At 35.2% G+C, this 16,844-nt stretch overlaps 1 non-coding gene across 1 annotated transcript; it reads left to right on the plus strand.

Moving 5' to 3' along the window:
* The first annotated feature begins 14,835 nt into the window (after nt 1–14,835).
* Nucleotides 14,836–14,942, plus strand: LOC136201644 (small nucleolar RNA R71). The gene has a single exon (XR_010673990.1). It is a non-coding gene; the product is annotated as a small nucleolar RNA R71 (small nucleolar RNA).
* Nucleotides 14,943–16,844: the final 1,902 nt, after the last annotated feature.

Genomic DNA, 16,844 nt, shown 5'->3' on the forward strand with positions numbered 1-16,844 from the left:
AGCCTTTCCTGCTCGGCGAGCAGCCTTTCCTGCTCGGCGAGCAGACCTGCGGGAATTGGTCAAAAAGACCAATTCCACCCCCACGAAGCCACGTTCGGCCCCACATCTTCCTACACCAATAAGGACACGAAATTAGGTCAAAACGAGACCCGAGACGCGTCTATAAATAGGAATTTTCAATTGTAAATTAGATATCTTTTACTTTTGTAATTAGCTTAGCTTCCACCTTGAGAAATCCTCTCCACCTCCTCCATAACCTTCAAACCTCCATTGAAGACACCTCCGAAGCTCCGTTCACCGAGGATTACTCAAGCTCCATCCTTAAATCCTAGAAAGACGCCTGCATTGGTAGACAGGTTCCCTGAAAGGGATTTTTCTTCTTTTATATTCTGTCTAGCCTCTGATACATGCTATGAATTCTAGGTTTATTGTAACTTCGTGACAATTCCTTCATCTTTGATATATAATATAGATTTTGTTTATTCAACTGTTTTGATGTTTTAATCTTTGTCTTACGCTTTGTCTGATTGGTTTAACTCATTCGATAATCCCAAAATTAGGTTGGCACATATTGCGAGCTGAATCTGACCTAGTCAGTGCCTATAGGATTGACGACCCTATAGAAGATTAAGCCCAAATTACTGAGCCTTAGAGCTAGTTTCGGCCTTACAAGGGAATCACGAACTAGGGACTTTAGGAGGATAGGTCGGGTTAATCGCCTTGGACATAAGCGACTTAGTTTCAATTCAATTGCTTAAACACTCTATCATTGTTATCATCGTATTCCTTCATGTTCATTCAGTTAATTGCTTTGGTAAAAGATCAATTAGGGGTAGAGTAATTTAGTTAGGCTTAGAATAACTTAGCTAGAATTAGATAACTTAATTAGAATTAGTGTAATTCAACCTAGGAGTAGATTAATTAAACAAAACCAAACTCAAAACCCCCTAAGCCTAGATAACATTCGAGATCGAGTAGCTTGATACTTGCAGAAATAAATCCTGTGGACGATAACCTGGACTTACACCCAGAAATTTATTACTTGATAACGACGGGGTACACTTATCCCTCAGATCGGGTTCTTCACGGAATCCGCATCAAAAGGCACTTCTCTTAGGACGTGTGTTGTTTGTAGGCTTGAAACAACAATTGTTAATATGGATTAGTGAAGACTTTTCTCTAAAATTTATGCATGTTATGTCCCTCATAATTGGTCTTATCATATGCCTATTCTCATTGATCCTAGAGGACGTGGATCCTCTTCGACAAGTAACAATAACATCTATAATATAAACACCGAACGGGTTAAGCCAAATGAGCTTAACCTAACATACTTTCGGCACTATCGCCTAGGGCACATGAATGAGAAACACATCTCGAGGACCTATGGGTTTAGAGTGCTTTATTCATTTAATTTAGAATCATTTGATACATTCAAGCCTTATATATGGGGCAAGATGACAAAGAGTCCTTTCAACAAGTAGACTGAAAGGACAACAAGCTTATTGGCCATAATATATACAGATTTATGTGTTCCATTAAATACACCAACCAGAGGTGGTTATAGCTACTTTATCACTCTTCAGATGATTTGAAAAGATACGACTACATCTATCTAATGAAACACAAGTCTGAAGACTTTAAAAATGAAGTAGAAACCCAACTTGGAAAAATTATCAAGGCCATCCGACTGGATCAGGATGGTGAATACTTGAGTCAAGATTTTGACTTATATCTTGGAGAGTGTGGGATAGTCTCACAACTCACCTCACTCGAGACGCCACAATAGAATGGTGTGTCTAAGAGACGAAACTGAACCCTATTGGATATGGTTCAGTCGATGATGAGTCAAGCATCACTTTCGACTTCCATCTAGAGTTATGCCTTAGAAATAATTGCTTTTCTGCTTAATCATACACCAACTAAAGCAGTAGAAAAGACACCAGATCATATATGGATGGGTTAAGAGCCTAATATGATTTTCCGTCGAATTTAGGGTTACGAGCCTCACGTTAAAAGATTAACTAGGGACAACTCTCGTCCAAAATTGATAAATGATTATTTATGGGTTAGCCTGAAGAAACAAAAAGGTATTATTTCTATCATTTGGAAGAGAACAAAGTATTTGTTGCTCAGAAGGCTATGTTTCTTGAAAAGGAGTTTCTTCTCAAAAAAGACAATGGGAGTAGAGTTGAACTCGAGTTCAAACCCCACAGATTCTTGTAGAGGATAGTTTGGAGATTGAGGTGCATTCACCAAGAGTTGTGAAACTTGCTCCAATGACACAAGAATCGAACAGATTTATTAGGATTCAAAAAAAGACCGTAAGGTACAGTCTTTTTGTAGTCGATGATAAAAAAATATTATGATTCAAGGTTAGGATGGACCAACAAACTACCATGAGGGTATTGAAAGTGTTGAATCATCTCAATAACTTGAAGCTATGAATCTGAAAATGCAGTCGATGTATGGTAACCAAGTTTGGAACTTGGTTGATCCACCACTAAGTGCTAAGATCACCAATATCAAGTGGTGTTTCAAGTTGGAGGCCGATAACACCTTCAAGGGGCGGTTGGTGGAAAAATGTTTCAAGCAAGTTCATGGTATAAACTATGACAAAACCTTCTCTCCAGTCGCCATGCTCAAATCCATTAGGATACTACTTTTCATACATGCATATCACAACTATGAGATATGGAAAATTGATGACAAAACGACTTTCCTAAAAGGAAATCTCCTTGAGGACATTTATATGCATCAATTAGAGGGTTTTGCCAATCCAAAGAATCCTAATATGGTTTATAAGCTTCAAAGGGCCATATATGGTTTGAAGCAAACATCCCGAAGTTAGAACATTCATTTTAATGAAGCAGTCAAGGAATTTGGTTTCATCAAGAACAAAGACGAGCCTTATGTATACAACAAGGTTAGTGGGAGAATCATGATTTTTCTCATCATATATGTGGATGACATCCTGCTCATTGGAAACGATATCCTGACACCTTTAAAAGTAAATGAGTGATTGATAAAATGTTTTTCAATGAAGGACTTGGGCAAAGATGAAATGATACTAGGTATCAGTATCTACAAGGATAGATCACGATGACTTCTGGGCCTGAGTCGGGCGAGGTACATAAACAATATTCTGAATAGATTCAGGATGAGCGACGCTAAGAAACAATTGTTTTCCTATGCATCACAGTATTACTTTACATAAGAGTGATTGTCCCTCTACAAGGGAGTAAAAACAATACATGTGTAAGATACCATATTGTTGAGCGATTTCCGCAAGTGCACGGTTTCGCTTGTAGTAATAAAAATATCGATCCCACAGGGATACGTTTTTTAACGAAAAACTTATTTTTGAATTTATTAATTTCGAACTTGTTAGATTTATTATTAATTGTAAATGAAAAGTGAAATTTGTCTAATTGAATTTAGGAAAAATAATTGTTTAATTGAGTTTATGAACTTTGAATACTTGAAAAATGCTGGAATAAGATTTTATATTTAGAATAAATCGATTGTTAGAAAGATCTTCTGATTTAAGGATGAATTTTACAAAACAGGAACATTTAGAACTTTTTAGAAAAACAATGAATGTATTCATTTGCATTAAGCAAAGAAAACAACTTAAACTTTGTATCAATTATGATGATGAAATAAATGACGGAACCTCTAATTAATTGGCTTTGAACGCGACAAAACCCTTTCGGGATAGTTGCCCTTACTCAAATTAAAACTCTTTCGAGATGATAATTTGCCTAAGTATTCAACAAAGTTTTCTTGTAATGATTTTGAATTCAACTGCGTATTAATGAAAACACCAGCCTCACTTATATTGGATTGGTTACCATAAGTGCTGCATAACGATTTGTCGAATAGAACGGACTTTATTAGATGAAATATAAATTGATACAAGTTTACAGAGAACATGGAGCATCGAGTTCTTCGAGGGCGTGCAAGTGAACGGCTTGATCGGTTCCTTTCCTTGGGTTTCCTTAGAGGTTGTCAGGCTCAGGGGCGAACACTCTACTCAATCTTCTCGCTGTAACTTCGTAATAGGGATTCGGTCGGCCACTACCATGATGCAAACTAAAACTGGAACAATGTCTAAACGCTACTGAGTTGTAATTAAACTATAAACAATATGTGTACCTCATCTTGTTTTGTACAGAATCTAATTTCTAACTCTCGAAATGTTTTTACTTAGAACTTAGACATAAGTTCTACGCTCTGATTTCTATATCTATATTATAACATTTCATTGCATTTTTTCTCAACACAACTCTTTATTTATAGATGTTGAAGGGTTGTGTTTGAAGTGATGTATCCGTTGGTTAAGAGTCGTGTCCGTTGTGAAAGGACGTCTTTATCCACTTGAACGAACGCGTTTCTTGGATTTCAGCATGTGTTAAATGCTTTTGGCAAATTTTCTACACTTACCGAGGATAGGAATCCTCGGCCGTGAATGACGTAGCATTAAGTTGAACGTTGGACGAAGGGGAGAAATGGCTAAACCACGCGTGTCGCGGCCGCGGGTTGGGGATTCACTGTCGCGGCACTGTGAGTTTTCTCACTTCTTTGCTTTCGTTCGTGTCCTCGACTTGGTGCTTTCGATTTACGTCGTCTTTGACTCCTTTTGTAGGGTTTTTCTTCTGTTTTTGATCCTTTTTCGTTCCTATTTGGATTTTACCAAATATTTAGGTACCTTGCAAGAAAGAAAGATATTCGAGAGTAAAAGTAATCTAAACAGATATAAACAACATAAATTTGTAATAAAAATGATGTAAATATTAATGATATTTTAGGTATATTTTGGGCTTAACAAATCTCCACACTTAATGTTTTGCTAGTCCCGAGCAAAATTTCACTGAATTTATTCATTAACTAATCTCTTTATGAAAATAAAACATATATCTTTGTTTTTACCTTTTAAATTAGTTAAGCCGAAAAGACTAACTTCGCATGGCAAATTTATACGCAAAATATCAAACTAACTTAGTATAAATACGATATATCATTCGTCTTGTATTTCAATGTTTAAATTGAAGTATTCGGGACGATGTAAGCACGCATGTTATTGAGTCTTTCATCTCAAGGCATTTCAAAGCACCAAATTTCCTTTCCCAAACTTGAATTATTATATATGAGTATTAAGTTTAATTTATTTGCTTAGTTACGCCCGTGATAAGGGTGGTCTCGATCGTAACTTTATATGCATTTGTTTGTGTTCGCTTAAGAGGTACCGACCATGCCATGAGTGGACGCAATCGTTACTTTAAACTTTAAACACGCTTAATTTTTTCTTATTTAAACGTTCCTTCCATACCTCGATTGTGATAAGGGTGGTCGCAACCGTGGCCAAAAGTACGCTTTACTTTTTTATTTCTTCCCTTTCATACCTCGACTGTGATAAGGTTGGTCTCAATCGTGGTCAAAAGTTAAGAATACGATTATGAATTATAAATTGTAAATTGGGAAAAAGAAAATTAGCACATTCATCCTATATTGACTTAAAATTCAACATGTATTATGGCTATAGTTTCCTTAAAAACTTCAATTGGTGTTAATGTAAGACAAAATCAAAACCGAGCTAAAAAAAAATTGTTAGTTCAATTTAATGCCTATAAACCTAATTGAAAATTTAAAATAAGATTTATTATATCATGAATTTCATGATATGAAATAGAGATTGAAAATAAAGAATTTATTACTTAAATACATTCACTCGAGACAATTTTCACTTAAAATCGTGTCGAAGATTTGTGAAAAATATTTTGAAAAATATTACCCGTATAGAAATATTTATTTCTATCGATAATGATAACCTAAAAATAATCATAAAAGAAATTTAACTTATGATTATTTGATAAATGTAAAAATGATATTTAAAAAAAAATGTTAAGTTTTTTTTTTCATTTGTTGCAATATATTTAAAAGTGTTGCAATATACGTTGCATTTGTATTTTTGAAAACAAGTGAGTGTTGCATACATTCATTCATTCATTTGCATACATTCGTTCATTCATTCGTTTGTATAAAAATGATATATGTATATATCTCCTCCCACACTTAAATTGGACCATGTCCTCATTGGTGCAAAAATGGAGATAAAACGTTAAAGATAAAACAAACAGAAAGAAATGAAAGATATAGCAAAGAAAACATGCATCATAAAATTAAATTAAAACTGAAATTGTACGAAACATAAGAAATAAAAATGTACGAAACTGAAAATAAAACAAGATAAGATAAAAATAAAAGATAAAACCTAAGCATGCGGCGGGGAATCCGGAGGTGTTGGTGAAGTTTCCACATTTTGGCGACGGAAAAATGAAAGCATCCGATGCCGAGTCGATCTTTGCGCACGCCTCAAAGTATTGAGGTTGTCATTCATCACCATGTTGTTCTCCACCAAATCATCAATCCTTAAATTCATTTGTCGATTATTGGCATTGATTTGGTTCAAAATTCTTCTCAAATCCACCAGATCATTATCTTGAGATGCTTGGGCTTGTGGTGCATCTTCCGCTCCATCCTCCGCACCTCCTTCCTCGGTACCTACATAATGAGAACTAGAAGCACCTCCACCCATAGTGCCACGAAGATGTGCAATACGGGTAGCATAAGAAATAAAAACGGGAGGAGCCGCAGAAACCAATAAATGAGCCCGCTCAAGAGCCGCAATGTCCAAAACCGGAACATATCCATGGTAGGTGGACATATCATAAGTTGCTAAGTCATCCCGTGCTCCCAAAACAATAGCGGTGATTAAATTACCGAGAGGGACTTGAGGGGTGTGAGCCCTCGAAGCACGATACAAATTGTCAAATATCATTCCAATGCTATCAACCCTTAAACCCTTGAACAAACAATTCCAAACAAACAAATCCCGGACTTGAATTTTTGAACTCTCAACATGACCAAAAAGTGAAAAACTCAAATACTTGTGAAAGAAGAACACACAATTGTCCTTAATCAACTTGCTCGAAGTGTTTTTAGAGTCAAAAGAGGTTTGATCGAAAAGAGTTTGCCAAAAAGAGTTATTGTCAAAATCCCGAGGCTTATCATAAAAATCACTAGTAGGGAAACCAAACATATTTCCCATAGCCTCATAATCTATGGTATAGGTAGTACCATAATTCCGAAAAGAAATTTCTGTCCTCTTTTTGTTCAACTTCAAAGTAACCAAAAACTCAACCACATACTCGTGAATTTGGGGAAAACACATAGAAGCAAAAGTTTCCCACCCCAAAGTCTCAATAAAAGCATCAATTTGAGTAGTGAAGTTAAACTTCCTTACCGAATCAAAATCAAGAAACTGCATGTCCACGAACTTACGATTGGCGTGTGAAAAATGCTTGAAACGTCCAACTTCTTCCTCTGAATGAATGTCGAAATAAGCCCCGCAACTAATACGAAGGCGATTAGCCTTAGTGACAGCCGGCTTGTGTCCAACACACTTTGCTCTAGGCATGATTATGGTGTTTAGGGTTTAGAGAAAAAAAAAATGAAAAGAGAGAAAAGCTTGAGGTTGAAGATGAAGTAGAAGTTTTGTATGGAGACTTGAATTGAAAGGTTTAGGTGATTGAAAAGGGTAATGATGAAATTGGGAAGAGTAAAAGTAAGATATTGGGAAGAGGTTAGAGTAGGGGATTGGTTAAAATTGGAGGTGATGTAAGGTTTGTGTAAGTAATAGGTATATATAGGGTTGAATAGGAAGATTAATAGGTAGAGTAGGAATAGGAATAGGAATAGGTAGAATTGGAATAGGAAAAAGGTTGTAAAATAGGCAAAAAAAATCCGGACTTAGGAGTGCATCATCGTCGCGTGTCGCGACCGAGGACGGTCATCCGCGGCCGTGAATCGCGTTGTGCAGCGAATTTTTTTTTCCTGAATTTTAGAGGGATTTTGCTGAAGTTACCGAGGACGTGCATCCGCGGCCGCGAATCGCGTGTTTCAGCCAATTTTTTTCTTAATTTTTGGGGGAATTTTGCTGAAGTTACCGAGAATTTAGTCATTCTCGGCCGCGGATCACCTCGTGGCTACCCAAATTCTGCATATTAACTCCATTTCGTGCAATTTCTTGATAAATTCTATCCTGAACTCCTTGAAAATGTTATCTGTACTTAAAAACATAAATGTAAAACATTAAATGATAAGGAAAACCAAAGGTTTATCCTTATTAATTGGAAAAATAAATGAAAATGCTTTAATTAATGAATGTTAAATTAAGAATAGGAAAGGTTTGGAACTCAAATTAATTGAAGCATTTATGATCATTTATTAATGTAAGTTAAATGAATCTTTATTTAAGGAATTTGAACTTAGTTATTAACATTTAATTAGTATTGAATGCTTTAAAGTTTTATTTAATAGATTCATAAGTGTAAAATAATGAGTTTCCATATAATCAAAAGAGATATAATGCAAAAGAGAAAGTTTTATTGATTTAGCAATATATACAAGATATTTACAAACAAAATAATCAAAGTTATGCTAGAAATTCGTCCCTTTCAATCGGGATTTTCTTAGCCCTATAGCGGTCTATTTTCATCTGCACGAAGGCTTGACGTTCTGGTGCAGAAAGAAAATTTGGGCCTGATCGAAAAACTCGTTTCACTAGACCGTCATATTCTAAAAATTCATAGTCTAGTGTCGGGAAAGATTCAGCATCACTCCAAGGAACAGAAATACTTCCCTTGGTCCCTAGTATTATTCCACATATGATATTACCGAACCCAACCTTCTTAGCCTTAGATCTAGACGCGGCAACAAGACCCTCCATCAAAATCTTTGAAGAATCAACCATGTTGCCTTGAAATATATCGCCAAGGACATAAAGGTCAGTTTCATGGACGACACTACTGAACGTGCGACCGAACAGACTGTGACTCAGAAATTTATGCAAATATAGCATAGAGTTGGAATAAAAAGACTTATTATAGGCAAGTTTAGGGTTGAAAGGCCAGATGCCGGTGAGCATTCGCCAAATATCAGTGGATGTCATGTCTCTTCCATGATGACGTTTGGTAGTATCCTTCAAGGGAAAACCAAACCAAGCATGCAATTCAGGATATCCAAAAGTGAAAGTTTTGCCATCCCGACGAAAACTAAGACGCATCCGACGCTTGTTAACAAAACGAACCGTACAGAAGAACTCTAATATCCAGTCTCCAATTATAGGAAACTTCATATCAACAAATCTGGTCCATCCTAAACGTTCCATGTAGCGACTCATATCATCTTTAATTCCCAACTGATCATTAAGAAAGTCATCCATGTATAGCATTCCTACAAAGAATGTGTATCGAAGCTTCAAGAAGCGCCTTCCCTCATCATGATTGAAGATAGGAAAGTTACATCCATAACGCTCGGATATATCAATACGTTTATTGCGTGAAGCAACCACTTTCTTAGGATGAGTGTTTGTGGAAGTCATGGTGTTTGGAATGAGTAAGGAAGAAAGGTTCTGAACTTAATTTCTGGGTAGAGGAAATTGGAAGAAAATCAGAGAATTGTTCTGACAGAGATGAAAAAGAAAGTGACAGAAAACTAAACCTCTAGAACCTATTTATAAAATCCTAGGATGAAAAAGAGGTGTTGTTTTGAAGTGAAAAGGCATGAAATCAGACCTCTTAAAAATGAATAAACTCAATTTTTCGTTTCTGAAGAGTTGTGTCTGCTGGAGATGAAGAACACAGGTCTGATTTCTGCAGAAATTCAGCGTGTCGCGACCGGGGATTCTGACCCGCGGTCGCGACACGCTGATTTCCTTGCGGAAATCAGGCGTCAAAAACCCCTAATCTCTGATCCTCGACCGAGAATCCCTATCCTCGGTAAGTTCAGAAATTTTTCCTGTCTAATTGAAATCTATTGAAGTCAGAATTCTCAACTGAGAATCCCAAATCCTTTGTAAGTCCAGAAATTTTTCTAGCTAACCAGATTTACCCAAATTCTCAACTGAGAATTCTAAATTCTCTATAAGTTCAGAAAATTTCTCACCTTCTTAAGAATTTTAAATATATGAATTCTCAACTGAGAATTTCAAATTCTCAACTGAGAATCACAAAATTTCTTCTAATTCACATTAAATTCCTAAAAATTAATTAAAATCATGACTTGAATATATTTTTTATATATCTAAAATTCTAACATAAAATGATATAATCTAAAACAAAATAAAATAAAATAAAATAAATAAATAAATAAAAACTATGTGTAGAAAAACGAAATGATTTATATGTCAGGAAATCTTGTTACGAAATTAGTTCCTATTTCGGAAATATTTTCGTAATAAATTTTACATCGATTACCATTAACTTTGAAACGATTACCGTTGGTTTCCTCAAGTTCTAAAGAACCATAGTCGAATGTTTTGACGACTAAATACGGTCCGGTCCATCTAGACTTAAGTTTTCCTGGAAATATACGAAGCCGTGAATTAAATAACAACACCTTATCTCCAACATTAAAGTGTTTGACTTTGATCTTGGCATCGTGCCATTTTTTCACTTTTTCTTTATAAATCCTCGCATTCTCATACGATAGATGTCGTAACTCATTCAAATTGAGCAAACGTTTCTTTCCTGCTTGTTGTAAATCGAAATTAAGTTTTCTAATAGCCCAATAGGCTTTATGTTCTAATTCTACTGGTAAATGACATGATTTTCCATACACCAAACGATATGGAGTCATTCCTATTGGTGACTTAAATGCAGTACGGTATGCCCATAGCGCATTATTGAGTTTTTGTGACCAATCTTTTCTTGATGACGAAACAGTTTTCTCTAGAATCCATTTGAGTTCTCTATTTGAGATCTCCGCCTGACCATTAGACTGAGGATGGTATGGCGTTAACACGCGGTGGCGTACTCCATACCTTTTCATAAGCATATTAAAATTTCGATTTATGAAATGGGTACCGCCATTGCTAACAACGAATCTAGGACAACCAAATCTACAAAATATATCGTCAAGAAAATTAACAACTACTTTAGAATCATTCGTAGGGGTTGCAATTGCTTCAACCCACTTCGAAACATAATCAACGGCTACTAATATGTAAGTTTTACCATTGGAAGGCGGAAAAGGTCACATGAAATCAATTCCCCACATGTCGAAAATTTCAACTTCCAATATGTTTTTGAGGGGCATCTCATCTTTCCTTCCTAAATTTCCCGTTCTTTGGCATTTATCACAACGAGTAATAAATGAACCAACGTCTTTAAACATTGTAGGCCAAAAGAAACCACATTCCAATATTTTAGCTACCGTTTTATTAACTCCATTATGTCCTCCATATGAGCTGGAATGACATTCCGTTATTATAGATTCATATTCATTTTCTCCAACACATCTCCTAATTATCCCGTCACCACATGATTTGAATAGAAAGGGATCTTCCCAAAAATACTGTTTAATATCGAAGAAAAATTTCCTCCTTTGTTGGGAAGATAATCCTTCCGGAACAATATCGGTTGCAAAATAATTAGCAAAATCTGCATACCATGGTGACATGATATTTTCTACTTGATAGAGATGTTCATCGGGGAAATCATCTCGTATACCGACAGTTTCACCTATAGGACCGTTTTCATCTTCTAGTCTCGATAGATGATCGGCGACAAGGTTTTCTACTCCCTTTTTGTCTTTAATTTCTATATCGAATTCTTGTAACAACAAAACCCATCTAATCAGACGCGGTTTTGCATCTTTCTTAGCAAACAGATAACGTAAAGCTGCGTGATCTGTATAAATAATAACTTTAGATCCTAGCAAGTATGACCTAAACTTATCACATGCAAATACTACGGCTAACATTTCTTTTTCTGTTGTTGTGTAATTTAACTGTGCACCTGACAATGTGTGACTTGCATAATAAATAACATGTAATCTTTTATCCTTCCTTTGACCTAAAACACATCCTACAGCTAGGTCACTTGCATCACACATGATTTCAAAAGGCAAATCCCAATCGGGTTTAGCAATTATGGGTGCACTAACTAAAGATGTTTTCAATGTCTTGAAAGCTTTAATACAATCTTCATTAAAATCGAAGGTTGAATCCTTCATAAGCAAATTAGTAAGTGGTTTGGAAATCACAGAAAAGTTTTTTATAAATCGTCTGTAAAAACCTGCATGTCCTAGAAATGATCTTACTCCCTTGACAGTTGTTGGTGGGGGTAATTTTTCTATTACTGAAGTTTTTGCTCTATCCACTTCTAATCCTTTTTCAGATATTTTATGACCTAAAACAATTCCTTCGTCAACCATGAAATGACATTTTTCCCAATTTAATACTAAATTCGTTTCTTCGCATCTAGAAAGAACTTTATCTAAGTTTTTTAAACATGCATCAAAAGAATCTCCATAAACTGAAAAATCATCCATAAATACTTCCATGATATCTTCGATGAAATCATTAAAAATTGCAGTCATACAACATTGAAAAGTTGCTGGTGCGTTACATAGACCAAAAGGCATTCTTCTATATGCAAATGTTCCATAAGGACATGTGAATGTTGTTTTATCTTGGTCATCCGGGTAAATATATATTTGAAAGAATCCGGAATAACCATCAAGAAAACAATAAAATGCATGACCGGCTATCCTTTCGATCATTTGATCGATGAAAGGTAAAGGAAAATGATCTTTCCTAGTTGCCTTATTTAGGTTCCTATAATCTATACAAACCCTCCAACCAGTGGTGGTTCTCGTAGGTATTAATTCACCTTCATCATTCCTTACTACAGTTATGCCTCCCTTTTTGGGTACACAATGGATTGGACTAACCCATTCACTATCCGAAATAGGATAAATGATTCCATTGTCTAAAAGTTTAGTAATCTCATTTTTTACTACTTCTTTCATGTTCGGATTTAAACGTCTTTGTCTATCCGCTTTAGGTGGCTTGTCTTCTTCTAAGTGAATCCTATGCATTACAATACTAGGATTAATTCCTTTTAAATCTGAAATCTGCCATCCCATACTTCCTATTCTATTTCTAACAACTTCTTTCAATTTTTCTTCTTGATTTTCTGTTAATTTGTTAGAGATGATTATAGGTAGAGTATCACTTCCGCCTAGGAAAGCGTATCTCAGATGGTTTGGTAATTCTTTAAGTTCTAATTTAGGTGGAACTACTACTGAAGGCGGAACTGGTCCATCTTCTCGAATCAAAGGCTCTGGGTCCTTATCTTCTAATTATTCACCCATTATAGGTTCTATTATTTCTTCTCTTTGAACAATGTCATTAACACATTCTTCAACTAAATCAAGCTTCATACAAGCGAAATCCTCCATAGGATATTTCATCGCTTGATTCATATCGAACTCGATCTTATCGTCACCTATTCGTAAAACTACTTTTCCTTCCGACACATCAACTAGAGCACGTCCCGTGTTCATGAATGGTCTACCAAAGATTAGCGGACAATTAGCATCATAAGCAAAATCTAAGATAACAAAATCAGTAGGAAAAATAAATTTGTCAACTTTCACTAAAACGTCTTCAATTATTCCATATGGTCTTTTAGTGGATTGATCCGCTAATTGTAAAACCATATTGGTACGTTTGATGTCTTTTTCTAAACCTAATTTTTCAAAAATAGACAATGGCATCAAGTTTATACTAGCTCCTAAATCACAAAGACAACTTGGGAATTCCATATTTCCCAATGTACACGGAATGGTAAAGCATCCGGGATCTTTGAGTTTAGTAGGTAATTTGCTTGATACTATCGAACTACAATCTTCAGTAAGCGAAATGGATGAAATTCCTTCCCAACTAATCTTTTTTGAAATTAAATCTTTCAAGAATTTTCCATAGTTAGGAATTTGCGTAATTGCATCCATGAATGTTAAATTTATATGCAAATTTTTAAGCTTATCTAAAAATGATAAAAGTTGTTTATCATGGTCCTTATTTCGGACCCTGTGTGGAAAAGGTGGTTTTGGTTTAACATATCTTCTTTGGATTTTGGTAAATCATTTTCAGGTAAAGTTGAATTTCCGGGCATTTCCGGACCTAAATAGTTTTTCCCTGAACGAAGAGTGATAGCCTTAACATGCTCTTTCGGATTTTCTTCCGTTTGGCTGGGAAGACTTCCCTCTTTGCGGGATGGAATTGATTTAGCAAATTGTCCAATTTGAACCTCCAAATTATGGATGCTAGATGATTGGTTTTTGATAAGCTGATCGAATTTACTTTCGATCCGTTTAAAACCATCGTCTTGATTACTTACCTTTCCATTCATAGCATCTATAAATTTGTCGATTTTTGAAGATAAAGTGCTAATCGTATCTCTTGTTTGATTTTGATAATTATTTACACGATATTGATTAGCATTTGCATTATTATTATTATTACTATCTTTCCAATTAAAGTTAGGATGATTTCTCCATCCAGGATTATAAGTATTAGAATAAGGATTAGTAGTTTGGTTTTGTCCTTGGACAAAATTTACCTGTTCTATCTCATTCATACCTTCGTAATCAATGTCTCTCTGGATTAGATCATTAGGATCGCATGGTTCCATAAACTTATCAATTTTGTGCGATAAGGCAGAAAATTGGGCTTGTAACATTGCTACTGGATCAAGATTCATTATACCTTTAACCGATGATGTACCTGAGGATGATGGTTTCGCCGTTGGTATATGTCCACGCTCTGCGGGCCACATACTGCTGTTGATTGCCATTTCCTCCAAAAGTTCTCTTGCTTGGGCGGACGTCTTCTTCATAAATAACCCTCCAGACATAGCATCTAATGAACCTCTAGTTGTAGGATTTAATCCATTATAGAATGTCTGCATTAAAAGTGCATCTGGCAGTTGGTGGTGTGGGCATAAACGTTGAAGTTCTTTAAAACGTTCCCAAGCTTCATAAAGAGTTTCATTATCATTTTGTGTAAAAGATGTCAATTCTTTGATGACTCTTGTGGTTTTTGCTAAAGGAAAATATTTTGATAAAAACGCTTGGGCTAATTGGTCCCAAGTTTCAAATGTTGCAGCTGGCATAGAAGATAACCAAATTTTTGCCTTATCCTTCAAAGTGAAAGGAAAGAGGCGAAGTTTGATTGCTTCGGCTGTTACATCAGTAATTTTAAAAGTATCACAAATTTCTAAGAAATTTGTCAAATGTGCATTAGGGTTTTCGTTAGGTAGTCCATAAAACGTTACGTTGTTTTGCAACATATTAAGCAAAGCAGGCTTAATTTCAAATTGATTTGCGTTTATACGGGGTCTAACTACACTATTAGTTACACCGGCCATTCCTGGCCTAGCATAATCCATAAGTGTCGGTGGATCGGCCATATTTTTTGGCTGGATTTTTTTGGTTTTTATGGGTGTTTTGTCTTTGTTTTTGTTGTTTTTGTTGTTTTTCTTAAGTGTTCTTTCAATTTCTGGATCAAAAGGGTCTGGTGGTGTGCCCGAATTTCGCGAACTGCGCATGAACTTGAAATTGTTACACGAGCCAAACTACCTTCAAAACAAAATTGAAAACAAATATGTTATATAAACTGAAAAATAAATAAAATATAAAAATTGTATAAAAATAATGTGTAAACCTAGATTCAAAAATAAAATACGAAAAATAAAAATTTTGTCAAAATTTTTTGCGTATCCCCGGCAACGGCGCCAAAAACTTGTTGAGCGATTTCCGCAAGTGCACGGTTTCGCTTGTAGTAATAAAAATATCGATCCCACAGGGATACGTTTTTTAACGAAAAACTTATTTTTGAATTTATTAATTTCGAACTTGTTAGATTTATTATTAATTGTAAATGAAAAGTGAAATTTGTCTAATTGAATTTAGGAAAAATAATTGTTTAATTGAGTTTATGAACTTTGAATACTTGAAAAATGCTGGAATAAGATTTTATATTTAGAATAAATCGATTGTTAGAAAGATCTTCTGATTTAAGGATGAATTTTACAAAACAGGAACATTTAGAACTTTTTAGAAAAACAATGAATGTATTCATTTGCATTAAGCAAAGAAAACAACTTAAACTTTGTATCAATTATGATGATGAAATAAATGACGGAACCTCTAATTAATTGGCTTTGAACACGATAAAACCCTTTCGGGATAGTTGCCCTTACTCAAATTAAAACTCTTTCGAGATGATAATTTGCCTAAGTGTTCAACAAAGTTTCCTTGTAATGATTTTGAATTCAACTGCGTATTAATGAAAACACCAGCCTCACTTATATTGGATTGGTTACCATAAGTGCTGCATAACGATTTGTCGAATAGAACGGACTTTATTAGATGAAATATAAATTGATACAAGTTTACAGAGAACATGGAGCATCGAGTTCTTCGAGGGCGTGCAAGTGAACGGCTTGATCGGTTCCTTTCCTTGGGTTTCCTTAGAGGTTGTCAGGCTCAGGGGCGAACACTCTACTCAATCTTCTCGCTGTAACTTCGTAATAGGGATTCGATCGGCCACTACCATGATGCAAACTAAAACTGGAACAATGTCTAAACGCTACTGAGTTGTAATTAAACTATAAACAATATGTGTACCTCATCTTGTTTTGTACAGAATCTAATTTCTAACTCTCGAAATGTTTTTACTTAGAACTTAGACATAAGTTCTACGCTCTGATTCTATATCTATATTATAACATTTCATTGCATTTTTTCTCAACATCAACTCTTTATTTATAGATGTTGAAGGGTTGTGTTTGAAGTGATGTATCCGTTGGTTAAGAGTCGTGTCCGTTGTGAAAGGACGTCTTTATCCACTTGAACGAACGCGTTTCTTGGATTTCAGCATGTGTTAAATGCTTTTGGCAAATTTTCTGCACTTACCGAGGATAGGAATCCTC

Source organism: Euphorbia lathyris, chromosome 7, assembly GCF_963576675.1.
Source record: "Euphorbia lathyris chromosome 7, ddEupLath1.1, whole genome shotgun sequence".
Classification (NCBI taxonomy): Eukaryota; Viridiplantae; Streptophyta; class Magnoliopsida; order Malpighiales; family Euphorbiaceae; genus Euphorbia; species Euphorbia lathyris.